The sequence below is a fragment of the Trachypithecus francoisi genome, unplaced genomic scaffold (genome assembly GCF_009764315.1).
Source record: "Trachypithecus francoisi isolate TF-2019V2 unplaced genomic scaffold, Tfra_2.0 Lachesis_group13, whole genome shotgun sequence".
Lineage (NCBI taxonomy): Eukaryota > Metazoa > Chordata > Mammalia > Primates > Cercopithecidae > Trachypithecus > Trachypithecus francoisi.
In genome coordinates, this window is record NW_022681458.1 from 55775057 (window position 1) to 55790695 (window position 15639).

Here is a 15639-nt window from a genome sequence, read left to right on the forward strand (position 1 = left end):
GAGCAGGCAGTCTGTCCGTTCTCGGATCTCAACCTCCGCGTTAGGAGATCCACGGCTCTCCCCAAAGCTGTCAGACAGAGTTGTTCGCGTCTGCACCGCCCCGCTCTTTCCCCTAATGGGCTGCAGCTGTGCGCTGTCCGCAGAGGTAGAGTCTACAGAGACAGGCAGGCTTCCTTGAGCTGCTGTGAGCTCCACCCAGTTCGAGTTTCCCAGCGGCTTTGTTTACCTACTTAAGCCTCAGCAATGGCGGGCGCCCCTCCCCCAGCCTCGCTGCTGCCTTGCGGATAGATCGCGGCAGACGGCTGTGTTAGCAGTGAGGGAGGCTCCGTGGGCGTGGGACCCTCCCGGCCAGGTGTGGGATATATTCTCCTGGTGTGCCTGTTTCCTTAAAGCGCAGTATTGGGGTGGGAGTTACCCGATTTTCCAGGTGTTGTGTGTCTCAGTTCCCCTGGCTAGGAAAAAGGGATTCCTTTCCCCCTTGCGCTTCCAGGTGAGGCGATGCCTCGCCCTGCTTCAGCTCACGCTGGTCAGGCTGCAGCAGCTGACCAGCACCGATTGTCCGGCACTCCCTAGCGAGATGACCCCAGTACCTCAGTTGAAAACGCAGAAATCACCGGTCTTCTGTGTCGCTCGCGCTGGGAGTTGGAGACTGGAGCTGCTCCTATTCGGCCATCTTGCTCTGCCCCCGTATTGTGTATGTTTTAAAATTTAATTTTGGATGTCTCTAAAACCATATCTATAATTTTATTTAAAATATCAACAGTTTTCTAAATTCAAATGAAACTCAAATGAAAAGCGCATAAATAAATGTTCGTTTTTTGATATTTTAAAAATACATTTTCAAAGCCCATAGCAATTGAAGGACAGTAAAACCATTGCACACACAAACAAACACACAGAGGAATGTTTGGCATACTTACATGAAATGAGTTTCAGTTCACGACACAGGAGCTTAAAATTTTAAATGCCATCTATGTTGTTACACTTCTCTCAGTCCTAATTGTCACTATTTTGAAAGTCAATATAAAATCTGTCATAATTGAGGGAGGTAATGAGAAAAAAATTATACACTCAAGACACTTTTCTAAAATTCTGAAACTTAATTTGAAACAGTAAGAAAATATTCATATAACTATATAGAAAAGGATATATGAAAACTGCAATCATTTAATTTACTAAATAATTGACACTTATAAATCTCTTATACTTGAGACTAAGGCAAAGTTTTAGGTATGATCGAACTAGTCTGATGTTCAAAACTCATTTTCTAGTAATTTTTTCCTTTGAATAAACAATCAGGGTCATCTAGTCTTTGCTATAGCCTAAGATTATTTTTAGATATGTTTTGACATTTTCAAATTCACAGGGCTCCAAATGCCTTAAGTAATGAATCCACTATACCATTTTTTTTTTCATTTATTTAGAACCAGTCTTATATCTAACTCAATTGAAAGTCAATTTCTTAAATGATTTGAGAAGTGTCAGAAATGTCTACCTGTCAAAAGAGTAATTTTTCCACTATTTCTACAATACTTAAATATTTCAAATTAGAGAATAATTTAAATGACATGTAATTATTCCTGGAAATGTAGTAAATTTTGACATCACCAGTTCAAGTAGAAAAGAAAAATAGAAAATATTAAAAAAAAATTAAAACAATTTTACTTAGAATTATACCTAAATGTATTAGAAGTATATATTTATATTAGTCCATTCTCACACTGCTATAAAGAACTACCTAACACTGGGTAATTTATAAAGAAAAGAGGTTTCATTCACTCACAGTTCCACAGTCTGTACAGGAAACATGAGTGGGCAGACCTCAGGAAATTTACAATCATGGCAGAAGGGCAAAGGAGAAGCAAGCACATCTTCACGTGGGGGGAGGAGAGAAAGAGAACGTGAAGGGGGACATGCTACACACATTTAAACCAAAAGATCTCATGCGCTCTCACTCATAATCACAAGAACAGAAAGGGAGAAATCCACCTCCATAATCCAATCACCTCCCTCCAGAACCCTCCTCCAACTTTGGGAATTACAATTTGGGATGAGATTTGAATGGGGACCCAGAGCCAAACAATATCATTTTGCCCCTGGCCCCTCCCAAATTTTATGTCCTTCTCGTATTTCAAAACACAATCATGCCTTTCCACAGTCCCCCAAATTCTTTTTTTTTTTTTTTTTTTTTTTTTTTTTTTTTTTTTTTTGAGGCGGAGTCTCGCTCTGTCGCCGGGACTGGAGTGCAGTGGCCAGATCTCAGCTCACTGCAAGCTCCGCCTCCGGGTTCCCGCCATTCTCCTGCCTCAGCCTCCCGAGTAGCTGGGACTACAGGCGCCCGCCATCTCGCCCGGCTAGTTTTTGTATTTTTAGTAGAGACGGGGTTTCACCGTGTTAGCCAGGATGGTCTCGATCTCTGACCTTGTGATCCGCCCGTCTCGGCCTCCCAAAGTGCTGGGATTACAGGCTTGAGCCACCGCGCCGGCCAGTCCCCCAAATTCTTAACTCATTCCAGCATTAACTCAAAAGTCCAAGTCCAAAGTCTCATCTGAGACAAGGTAAGTCCCTTCCACCAATAAGACTGTAAAATCGAAAACAAGCTACTTACTTCCAAGATAAAATGGGGATGTGGGCATTGGGTAAATACTTCCATTCCAAATGGGAGAAATTGGCTCTACAGCTCCACTAGGCAGTACCCTATTGGGGACTCTGTGAGGGGGTTCCAACTTCACATTTTCCCTTTGTACTTCCACAGTAGAGGTTCCCCATGAGGGCTTCACCCCTGGAGCAGACTTCTGCCTAGACACCCAGGTATTTCTATACATCCTCTGAAATCTGGGTGGAGGCTCCCAAGTCTCAATTCTTGCTCTCTGCACACCCACCTACTTAAAACCACATGGAAAGCACCAAGTCTTCTTATGACTTGCAGCCTCTGGAGCAGTAGACTGAGACATATCTGAGGTCTTTTTACCCATGGCTGGAGCTGGAGCAGCTGGGATGCAGGGTGCCAAGTCCCAAGGCTGTGCAGAGCAGCAAGACCCTGGACCTGGCCCACAAAAACAGTTTTCCCCCATGCTCTCCAGGCCCATGATGGGAGAGGCTGCCATGAGGTCTCTGAAATGACTTTGAGGCATTTTTCCCTATAGTCTTGGCTATCAACAAGTGACTTTTCTTTCCCTATTTATGTAAAATTTCTGCAGTCTTAAATTTCTCACCAGAAAAAATGGGTTTTTCTTTTCTTCCACATGGTTGGCCTGCAAATTTACCAAACTTTTATGCTCTGTTTCCCTTTTAAATATAAACTTCAATTTCAGACCATTTATTTATGAAGTCGTATGAGCCTACACTGTTAGAAGCAGCCAGGCTGCATGCTGAATGCTTTGCTGCTTGGAAATTTTTCCACTACCAGATACCCTAAGTCATCTCTCTGAAGTTCAAAGTTCCACAAATCTCTAGAGCCATGGTACAATGCCACCAGCCTCTTTGCTAAAGCATAGCAAGAGTGACTTTTACTCCAGTTTTTAATAGGTTCCTCATCTCCATCTGAGACCAGTCTGGACTTCACTGACCATATCACTATCATCATTTTGGTTACAACTATCCTATAAGTATCTAGGAAGTTTCAAACTATTGCCAATCTTCCTGTCTTCTCCTGAGCCCTCCAAACTGTTCCAGCCTCTGCCCGTTATCCAATTCTAAGCCTGCTTTCACATTTTTAGGTATCCTAATAGCAATGCCCCACTCTTCTGATACCAATTGTCTGTATTAGTTCATTCTCACATTGCTTTTAAGAACTAACTGAGACTGGATAATTTATCAATAAAAGAGGTTTAATTGATTTATCTTTTGTTCCACAGGCTGTACAGGAAGCGTGGCTGGGGGAGGCCTCATGAAATGTACAACTGTGGCAGGAGGTGAAGGGGAAGGCATCATGTCCTACATGACTGAAGCAAGGGGAAGAGAGAGCAAATGTAGAAGTGCTACACACTTTTAAACAAACAGATCCCGTGAGAAATCACTCACTATCACAACAGCAAGGGGGAAACTCACCCCTATGATGTAATCACCCCCTACCAAGTTTCTCCCCCAACATTGGGAATTACAATTCCATATGAGAGGTGAGTGGAGACACAGAGCCAAATCACAGATTATTTTAAAAATAATTGAAATTTAGCGTTGGTTAACTTGAAACATATTTCTAAAATTACCTATTGAACTCTTCTTTGATGTTTTTGTTGGATCTAGGAAAAGGAAAATAAGTTTACAAGTTGGAGGTACTGATACTTTTATGAAACTTGAATTTCTAAACATTTCAAGATATAAAAAATTATATATGTGTAGTATTTTTAAAAAGGTGAGAAATTTGTAAATGATGTATCCCTTTTAGAAGTGTTAGCCCAGATGAGACTGGGGGGATTCACAATATCTACAGGATACAAATTATTCATTGCCATTTGTACCCTTCAAAACTATGATGGTTTTTGTGTGTCAATTTGACTGCTCTATGGAATGTGTATATAAACATTATCTCTGGATGTGCCTGACAAAATGTGCCCAGATGAAATTAGCATTTTAATTGGTGGGCTCAATGAATTAGACTGCCATCCCCAATGTGCATGGGAAATCAATCATCCAATCTATTAAGGGTTTGAACAGAACCAAAATGTAGAAGAAAGAACTAACTCCTTTTTGCTTCCTGCCTGCATAGTTGAGCTGGAACATCACTCTTCTGCCTTTGCACTGGGTTTTACACTATTGGCTCCCTCGGTTCTCAGTCCTTAGGACGTGGACTGAAATTACACCACTGGCTTTCCTGGGTCTCCAGCTTGCATGCAGGCAGTATATTGTGGGACTTCTCAGCCTCCACAATCCTGTGAGCCATTTCCTCATAATAAATCTCACACACACACACACACACACACACACACACACACGTTCTGTTGGTTCTGTTTCTCTGGAGGACCTTGACTAATACAAGACCATGGAGTAGAAATGAAAGCTTCCAAATTTATTTTATGAAGCCATATATTATTCATATAAAAGCTTCAAAAAAAAGTTTAATTTAGGAACATAATTGATTAAAAAAAATTTGTGAATTTAATTGGTTGGCATATTACATATTGATATACCAAAACAAGTGGGGTTTATACTAGGAATGCAAGGATGATTCCATGTTCATACCTTATTAGTATAATTTGCTTTGATATCAGTAATCTGCCTGCTCCTTTTCCCTATAGTTTCTCCCACCACACTGAGCTATCTCCTGCAACTCTCCACACTGGGTTGGTAGAGAGAGAATGTGTAGGACTATACAAGTAGTTTTCCTGATGAAGGCCTGAAAATATGTCATAACACTTCTGCCTATATTTGTTAGTCAGAACTTAATCACATAGAATACCTAACTCCAAGGTGGTGTGTGTGTGTGCCCGTGCATACACATGCACACATGCACTGTGCCTAAGAGATGTTTTCTGTATATTCAAGATGAAAACCAAAAAATTTGTAGACACCCAGTAAATCAAGCCATGTTCTGCAGATAACTTTTAAAATACACAGATAATAAACTACTTATTTAAAAATTTCAGTACAATTAGAAAACACCTTTGAAGAACAAATCCAGTTTACAAAAGCGTCAAAAATAAAAATAATTTAACTAGAAATGTTTTAAGTCTATGTAAAAAATTAAGGAATAGCTAAGAAGACCTGAATAATTATACTCACAGTGTGATCTTGAGACAATATAGTATCAGAAAGATACTCTTTATCCCTATTTTAATCTATAATTTTAACATATATAACATATATCTAATAATATGTCAGTGTGAACTTTGTAGTTAGCAAAGTTGATTCTAAAATTTACATTAAAATAAATAAATATTCTTAAGGAATTTTATAAAAATAAAATAAAATAAGGAAATACTGTTTCTATTATTAAAACTAATTTAAAGTTTGCTATAATAAAAATAGATTTATCCAGTAATTTCACTCTTAGAAATTTATTATACAGATAAGCACAAAACATAGAACATTTGTAGCCAGTACTGTAATGGAACTGATTCATCAAATTGTATGCCCAATCTTTTGGAATAGATGACCACTGTAGCCACCTATTATGAATGTACTGTGATAAGCACTTGCTGATATCTGTTCTGTAAACTACATTTATTACAACAATGTTTAGTATATCAAAAAGTCAGAAAAAAGAAAACCCAAATACCAAAAGATTCTGGACCAAATAAAAACTGATATAATACACAGCCATTAAAAGAATTAGGTAGTGTGGTATAATCCCCAGGACAAATTGTTAATTTTTTTCCAGGTGAAAATAAATGTGTACATTATGCTAACATTTTCTTTTATAAATATTTTAATTTTGGTATGATTATAGATAAAAAATAATTACAAAGATAGTACAGAGAGAGGTCCCATGTACTCGTCACTGAATTTTCCATAACAGTTATATCTTACATAACTATAGTATAATAATATCAACATCAGGAACTTGACATTGGTACACTGTATATATATAGTTCTATGCCATTCATTCACAGAGGTAGACTTATGTAACCACTACAGTCATGTAGAGACAAAATTACTCTATCACCTAAAAGATCTCCATCATGCTACATCTTTACAGTCACACCCCTACCCACCATACCTAACCCCTGAAAACAAATCAAATATTTTCTAATTCTATAATATTGACATTTCATGAGTGATTTATGAATGAAATCATACTGTATGTGACTTTCTTTTTTTTTTTTTGAGACGGAGTCTTGCTCTGTCACCCAGGCTGGAGTGCAGTGGCCGGATCTCAGCTCACTGCAAGCTCCGCCTCCCGGGTTCACGCCATTCTCCCGCCTCAGCCTCCGGAGTAGCTGGGACTACAGGCGCCCGCCACCTCGCCCGGCTAGTTTTTTGTATTTTTTTGTAGAGACGGGGTTTCACCGTGTTAGCCAGGATGGTCTCGATCTCCTGACCTCGTGATCCACCCGTCTCGGCCTCCCAAAGTGCTGGGATTACAGGCTTGAGCCACCGCGCCCGGCCGTGACTTTCTGAGATTAGCTTTTTTGTTGTTTTTAAACTCAGCAGACATGCTAGAGATATATCCAAGGTGCTGAGTGTATCAATAGTCTCTTCTTTGTATTATTGAGTAGCATGAATGTACTGTAGTTTGTTTAACCATTCATTTGTTAAGGGATATTTTGGTTGTTTCCAGTGTTAGGCTATAATTTCCGAGGAAAAGTTCCCCCAAAACTGCTATAAGCAATCATGGGAACATTTTTGTGAGGGCAGAGATCTGCATTTCTCTGCCATGAATGCCCAAGGAGTGGCACATGTGATAAGTGTATTTAGTTTTTTTAAAATAAATTGCCAAAGTAGTTTTCTATAGAGACTGTACCATTTTACATTTCTGCTAGCAATGTGTGAGAGACCCAGATTCTCTGCATCCTTTGGTTATTACTATTTTTATAGTTACTATTATTCAATAACATAAATTTATTAAATATATTTAAATTAAATCACTATATTTATAATATTTAAACATCACTTTTATTTTAGCCGTTCTAGTAAGTATGTAGTGATATTTCATCCTGGTCTTAATGGCTAGCAATGTTGAACATCTTTTCCTATGCTTGTTTTCAATCCACATATTCACTTCTGTGAAATGTCTTTTTATATCCTTTACACATTTTAGAATTAAATAGTTTGGTTTCACAGTTGAGTTTTGATAATTATTTATATATTCGTATATGAATTCTTTGTTAGATATATAGTTTTTAAAATATTTGCTCCAAATCTGTAGTTTGTCTTTTAACAGGGTTTTTCATGGAACAAAAGTTTTAATATAAATGAAGTTCAATTTAGCCATATTTTTAAAGAATTGTACTTTGATATCATTTTAAAGGATTCTTCACCAAGCCCTATGTCTCAAATATTTTTTCTTGTGTTATCTTATAAAGTTGTTTTAGTTTTGTTTTACATTGAAGACTATGATCTATTTTGAGTTGATATTTGCACAAAGTGTGAAACCTAAATCAAAATTTGGGGGTTTTTTGTTTGTTTTTGTTGTTGTTATTGTCTATGGCTATTCAGTTGCTCCAGCACCATTTGTTGAAAACATTATCCTTGATCCTGTTACCAAAAAACTAGGGGTTTGGTCTAGATCCTGTTGCCTACCGGACAGAAGCCTAATCACAAGACAACATTGCAGCAGAGAAGATGAGAGATCAGTCTCAAATCCATCTCCCTGACTGAGTAAAATTGGGGGTTATTATATAGTACGGAAGAAATGTAACCATGTATGGGAAAACAGAAATTAGAGAGAGTTAAGGAGAAGAGTTGGTCAACAGGAAGCAAGTGGTTGATTAGGCAATCATGATAGTTGAGAGATCTGGCATCTTATGGTACAGATGCAGTGACCTGGAAAGAAATGTGTAAGTTTAAGTTCCTTGATACTCCCAGATGGGAGGCCTGATGGTTGATTTTCCTGACAAAAGAACTCAGCTAAGACAAATTTAACTTTTTCAATTTTTTAGACTGGAAGGGTCTATTTCTATGTTTATTCATAAGAAATGATAAACATCAGTCCTGTGGGACAATTGAGTCAGTTTCAGTCTTTTAAATTGATTTTGCACCTTTGTCACAAATCTGTTGGCTGTACTTTTGTGGCACTATTTCTGAGAGTTCCCTATTCTATTCAATTGACTATGTTTCCATCCCTCTGCCAAAACCTTAGAGTCTTGATTGCTGTGGTGATGATAAGACTGGAAATCAGATCAAATGGTTCCTACTACTTTTTTCCCCCAGAATTTGTTTTAACTATTTTAGTTCCTTAGCATTTCAATATCAAATATATGTTATTTTGGAGAAAACTGACATCCTTGCTATGCTGAATCTTCCGATCCATGAATATAAAATATTTCTCCACTTATTTAGAATTTATTTGATTTTTTTCCAACAGTTTTATAGTTTTCAGCATTCAAGCCTTCTAATTGTTTTGTTAGATTAAAACCCTTGCATTTCGTTACTTATGAATGACTATACATAAAACTCTATTTTTAATTTCTGTTTTCATGTATTCATTGCTAGTATATAGAAATATAATTTCATGTGTTATCTTATGTATAGCCACCTTGCTGAACTCTCTTATTAATTTTACATTCCTTGTGATTTTCTTTGTGGAACATCATGTCATCTTAAAATGGAAGCCGTTTTAATTAATTCTCTCCAAGCACTATTTTTTTTAACTCTCATTTTATTGTCCTACTATGCTCGCTAGAAATGTTAGTACTGTGTGGACTAGTAGTGGTGAGGAATGACATTCTTACATTATTTCTAATCTTAGGGGGTAAGCATTCAATATTTCACCTTTTAATATAATTTAGACTATAGGTTTTTATAGATTCTCTTTCTCAAATCGACAAACTTTTCTTCCATTTCTAGTCTCTGAATTTTTTTTATGAATGAAAGTGAATCATGCCAAAACCTTTTCCTATATGATTGATATGACCATGTGACTTCCTTTTTAGCTTGTTAATATAGTGGATTACATTGATTGATTTTTGAACATTGAATCAGTCTTGCATATCTGGAAATAAATACTCTTGGTTAATAATGTACAGTTATTTTTCCACATTGCTGACTTCTATAAAATTTGTCAAGAATTTTTGCAACTGTATACATGAGGGACATTGGTCTGTAATTTCCTTTTTGTGTGTATGCTTAGTCTGGTTTTAGTATCAGTGTCAATACTAGGTACATAGGATAAATCGTGAAACATTCCCTCCTTCCCTATTTTCTGAAAAGATTGTGTACAATTAATGTTAATTCTTCTGTAAACAATTGGTAGAATTAATTGTCCATTGAAACCATCTGGGGCAGGAGATTTACTTTCTGAGAGTTTAAATAACAATTTAATATCCTTAGTAGTTATATAGCCACTAAAAATTTTATTTTGGATAAATTTTATTTTGGATAAATTTTATATTGGATGAGTTATGGTAGTTTAGACTTTTTGAAGAATTTGTCTATTTTATGTAAAGTGATCAATTTCTGTGTGTAGAATTTTCTTTTTATCCTTATACTGATAATATTCCCTTATTATATTTTTACTATCAACAGGGACCATGGTGATATCCCTTGCTTTGTTCCTGACATTACCAATATGTGTCTTCTTTCTGTTTTCTTTGTCAGTCTTCACAGAAATTTGTCAATTTTATTAATCTTTTCAAAGAACAAGCTTCATTTTTATTAATGTGCTGGTTTTTTTCTGTTTTACATTTTATTGATATCTACTCTTATTGTTACTCTTTACTTTCTTTTGCTTGCCTTGGGTTTATTTTTCTATTCTATTTCCAGATTCTTGAAGTGGGCACTTAGATAACTAACTGACTCAAGATATTTCCTAGTTACTAATTTAATTATTTAGTACTACAAATTTCCCTCCAGCAAGCATTACTATAACTTCTACCCACAAATTTTGATATATTTTATTTTCATGTTCATTTTATTCAGTGCATTTTAAATTATCCATTAAAAGTTGTTCTTTGACAATGCATTGCTAAGAAACTAGTCGTTTAGTTTCCAAGTGTTCGAAAATTTTTCTGTTATCGTTCTGATATTGATTTCTGTATCAGTATCATTTGATTTCATTATAGTCAGAGAACATATTCTATATGATTTTAAATTTGCTTGGTTTGTTTTATGACCCATAATATAGTCTATCTTGGTATATGGCTTATGCTAGGTTGGGGGGAAGTACATATTCTATTTTTTGGGGTATAAATGTTGATTATATCCTGTTGCTTCAGTGTTGAGTTTTTCTATATCCTTGCTGATTTTCTGTGTTCTTTCAACTGTTGAGAAAAGGGTGTTGAAGTACACTCTCCAATTATAACTGTGCATTTGTCTATTTATCCTTTCAGTTCTACCAGATTTCAATTCCCATATTTTGCAGCTCTGTTATTTGTTACGTACACATTTAGAATTTTCATATCTTTGTGTTAGATTGGCCTTAATTTTGTATCTTGAAACTTTGCTGAATTCATTTACCAGTTCTAGGAGCTTTCTGGATGAGTTTTTAGCATTTTCTAGGTCCTGATCATATCATCAGCAAACAGCAACAGTTTGACTTCCCGTTTACTGATTTGAATGCCCTTTATTCTTTCTCTCATCTGATTGCTTTGACTAGGACTTCCAGTGCTATGTTGAATAAAGGTGGTGAAAGTGGGCATCCCTGTCTTGTTCCAGTTCTCAGGGAGAATACTTTCAACTTTTCCTTGTTCAGTAAAATGTTGGCTGTGGGTTTGTCATAAAGTATGTCCCTTATATGCTGATTTTGCTGAGGGCTTTAATCATAAAGGGATGCTAGATTTTGTCAAATGCTCTTTCTGCATCTATTCAGATAATTATGGGATCTTTTTAATTTTAATTCTGTTTACGTGGTGTATGACATTTTTTGACTTGCATGTGTTAAACCGTTCTGGTCTCCCTTGTATAAAACCCACTTGATTATGGTAGATTATCCTTCTGATATGCTGTTGGATTCTGTTGACAAGTATTTTGTTGAGGATTTTTGCATCTATGTTCATCAGTGATATTGGTCTGTACATTTCTTTTTTTGTTATATCTTAACCTGGTTTTGGTATTAGGGGGATACTAGCTTTACACAATGAGTTGGGGAGGATTCTATCTTTCTCTATCTTTTGGAATAGTGTCAATAGTATTGGTTCCAACTCTTCTTTGAATGTCTGATAGAATTCAGCTGTGAATCCATCTGGTCCTGAACTTTTCTTTGTTGGCATTTTTTTTTTTTTTTTTTTTTTACTACTGTTTCCATCTCCCTGCTTGTTATTGGCCTGTTTAGAGTTTCTATATCTTCCTGGCCACCAAAACAGCATGACACTGCTATAAAAATTGGCACATAGACCAACGAATCAGAATAGAGAAACCTAGACATAAAGCCAAATACTTAGAGTCAACTGATCTTCAACAAAGCAAATAAAAACATAAAGTGGGTAAAGGACACCTTACTCAACAAATGGTGCTGGAGTAATTGGCAAGCCACATGTAGAAGAATTAAACTGGATCTTCATCTCCCACCTTATACAAAAATCAACTAAAGATGGATCAAATACTTAAATCTAAGACCTGAAACTATAAAAAGTTTAGAAGATAATATCAGAAAAGCCCTTCTAGATACTGGTTTAAGGAAAGATTTCATGACCAAGAACCCAAAAGCAAATGTAACAAAAACAAAGATAAATAGATGAGACTTAATTAAACTAAAAAACTTCTACACAGAAAAATAAATAATAAGCATAGTTAACAGACAACACACAGAGTGGGAGAAAATCTTCACAATCTGTATATCCAACAAAGGACTAACATCCAGAATCTACAAAGAACTCAAACAAATCATTGGGAAAAAATTAAACAACTCCATCAAAAAGCGGACTAAAGACATGAATAGACAATTCTCAAAAGGAGATATACAAATGGCCAACAAGTATTTGGAAAAATGCTCAACATAACTAATTATCAGGGAAATGCAAATCAAAACCACGATGAGATACCACCCTACTCCTGCAAGAATGGCCATGTTCAAAAATTAAAAAAAAAAAAGATATTGGCATGAATGTGTTAAAAAGGGAACAGTTTTACACTGTTGGTGGGAATGTAAACTAGTATAACCGCTGAGGAAAACAATGTAGAGATTCCTTAGAGAATTAAAAGTAGATCTACCATTTGATCCAGCAATCCCACTACTAGGTATCTACTCAGAAGAAAAGAAGTCATTATACGAAAAGGACACTTGCATATGCATGTTTATAGCAGCACAATTCACAACTGCAAAAATATGGAACCAGCCCAAATGCCCATCAATTAATCAATGAGTGAATAACAAAATGTGAGATATATATATATATATCATATATATCCCTATATATATCCAAATATATCCATATATATTCATATATATATCCATATATATCCCTATATATAGATTAATATATATCCCTATATATAGAAATATATATAGGGAGATATATATACACACACACACACACACATACACACCAGTCAGTCATAAAAAGGAATGAAAATGGCATTTGCAGCAACCTGGATAGAACTTGAGACTATTACTATAAGTGAAATAACTCAGTAATGAAAAGCCAAATATCATGTGTTCTCACTCATAAGTGAGAGCTATGCCATGAGGACACAAAAGTGTAAGAATGATACATTGGGCTTTGGGGACTTGGGGGAAACTGTGGCAGGAGATGAGGGATAAATGACAACACTTTGGGTACAGTGTACACTTGCTCCCTAAAAACCTATTGAAATAAAAAGATAATTTTTAAAAATCTTATTTTATGAGATATCTTTGAGATCACTCTGGTAAATGAATAAGGATAATACCTTGATGCTGTCTATGAGAATAAAAAAATCCTAACTCTCCATGGTTTTCCTTTGATACTGCACTAGAGGGCCAGGATAGGATATGTCTTGGTACAGTTGGGCAAGAGTTGAAGTCTAGACTCTTCCATCAACATTTGCTGGTAGGGATGAAAATGAGGCCATAATTTTTCTGCACTGTTTAGCAGGAATACAGTGATTATCTAAAAGTTTTCTATCTTTCTAAATTGCTCCATTCCAGGTTCTCTAACTTGAGAGAGTATGCTTTTCTTGGGGACATTTTTGTCTGCTTTTGTTGGCATTTCTTTTTTTTTTTTTTTTTTCTGGTTTCTTCAGTACCCAGCCTAGAGTATATGAGGCAAAAAGAAACCCCAGTAAAATTCCCTCCATATCATTGCTTGTGTCCCAAGTTACTATATAGTCTGCCTTCTTTTCTCTATTTTTGCAAATATTCTTATATTTATGTTATATATATTCTTATATTTTTGTTATGTATAATGCCCAGGGGGGTTTATTGTACTTAATGAAAGGAACAGAAAAAAAATGCCTCGCTCTGTCTTCCCAGAAGTGCAAGTCCTGCCATTTGCTTTTTAAAAATAATTTTTACATATACAATGCACTTATATACATCCATATAAAGTCATAACAGATTTCCTTTTGTTATAACTCTATATTTATATAAATATAAAAATATAAAAAACTTTATATTTGCATAGGTTATCACTGAAAGAATATACATGAAACTTATAGCAGAAATTATTGCTGAAGAAATGTGTTACAAAATACTGTGTACTATTTAAAACATTACTCACACTTTAAATTTAGCCTTTCAGTTAGAACCTTCTTCTTCCAGTGATCCACTAAAGTGATGAACACAAAGGGAAAGAGGAGGAGAAGCACCCAATATATGTTCTGTAGGCTTTTTAGAAAACATGGAGGTGCTCCTATGGCCATATACATGTGAACCTTTAAGAATGATGATACTGCAGACATCAAAGGAGTGTATACTGTTCAGAAAGGAATGCCCCACAAATGTTACCATGGAAAAACTGGAATATTCTCTCTACAATGTACCCAGCATACTGTTGGCATTGTTATAAACAAACAAGTTAAGAGCAAGATTCTTGCCAAGATAATTAATGTGCATATTGAGCATATTAAGCGTTCTAACAGCCAAGATAACTTTTTGAAAAGCAGGAAGGAAAATGATCAGAAAAAGAAGGAAGCAAAAGAGAAACACATGTGAGTTCAACCGAAGTGCCAGCCTGCTCCACGCAAATAACCCAGTTCAAAGCCGAGCTGCTGGAACCTATTTCCTATGAATTCATGGCATAATATGTGTAAATAAAAATAGAAGACCTCTTGACTATAAACAAACAAACTGAAAAATATGTATGTCTAGACAAAACACTTTAAAAGTCCTTTACAAGGGAATATCCAAATGGTTAATAAACATAAGAAAAGGTGATCAACTTTATTATTTATCAGGTAAGTGCAGATTCAAATCACATTACAATTCTGCTGCATACTCACAATTGCTAAACTGAAAAAAAAGAGAAAAGGAAAAAAGGTAGACATATGGAGCAACTTAAAATCCACACATGGCTGGTTGTACAGTAATTTATTCTATCATTTGGCAGTGTTTACTAGAGGAGAGCATATCCATAACCAGCCATTTAACTTCTAAGTATATTCCTAACAGAAATGCACATACATGTTCAAATGACATGCACAAGAATAAAAGTAAGAGCCTTAGTCGTAATGGTAGAATACTGGCAACTACCATAGGTAAAATGTAGGAATAAATTTTCAACTGTTTATCAATTAGAATACTGTATAACAATGAAAGTGAATGAACTACAACTACAAACAACATTATGAATGTATCTCACAACATATGGTTGAATCGATAAAATTCAATCTTTATTTGTATGGTTCTCAGGATAAAATGTTTTTGAAAATCTAATATAATATATGGCATTAAAAGGAGAATAGTGGTTACCCTTCAGGCACAATGAATAAAAGGGTGCATTAAAGGGACTTCTGGAGTGCTGTCAATGTTCTGCTTTTTGATCTAGGTGCTGGTTGCATGGGGGAATTTAAATTGTAAAAAGTCATCAAACCATACACGTATGATTTCTCAACTTTTCTATATATTATACTTCAAAAAATTCAAAAAGGAATGAAAATTTGCTTATAATTAAACTATGGAAATGT

At 35.6% G+C, this 15639-nt stretch overlaps 1 long non-coding RNA gene across 1 annotated transcript in view; it reads right to left on the reverse strand.

Annotated features, from left to right (window-relative positions):
* The window catches only part of LOC117095355, a 29338-nt gene extending 14737 nt beyond the window's left edge, over nt 1–14601 (reverse strand). Inside the window, exons 1-2 of the long non-coding RNA XR_004441936.1 lie at nt 14235–14601; nt 4209–4241 (exon numbers count right to left, since the gene is read on the reverse strand). This is a non-coding gene — a long non-coding RNA (uncharacterized LOC117095355). The remainder of the gene's footprint in view (nt 1–4208; nt 4242–14234) is intronic.
* Nucleotides 14602–15639: the final 1038 nt, after the last annotated feature.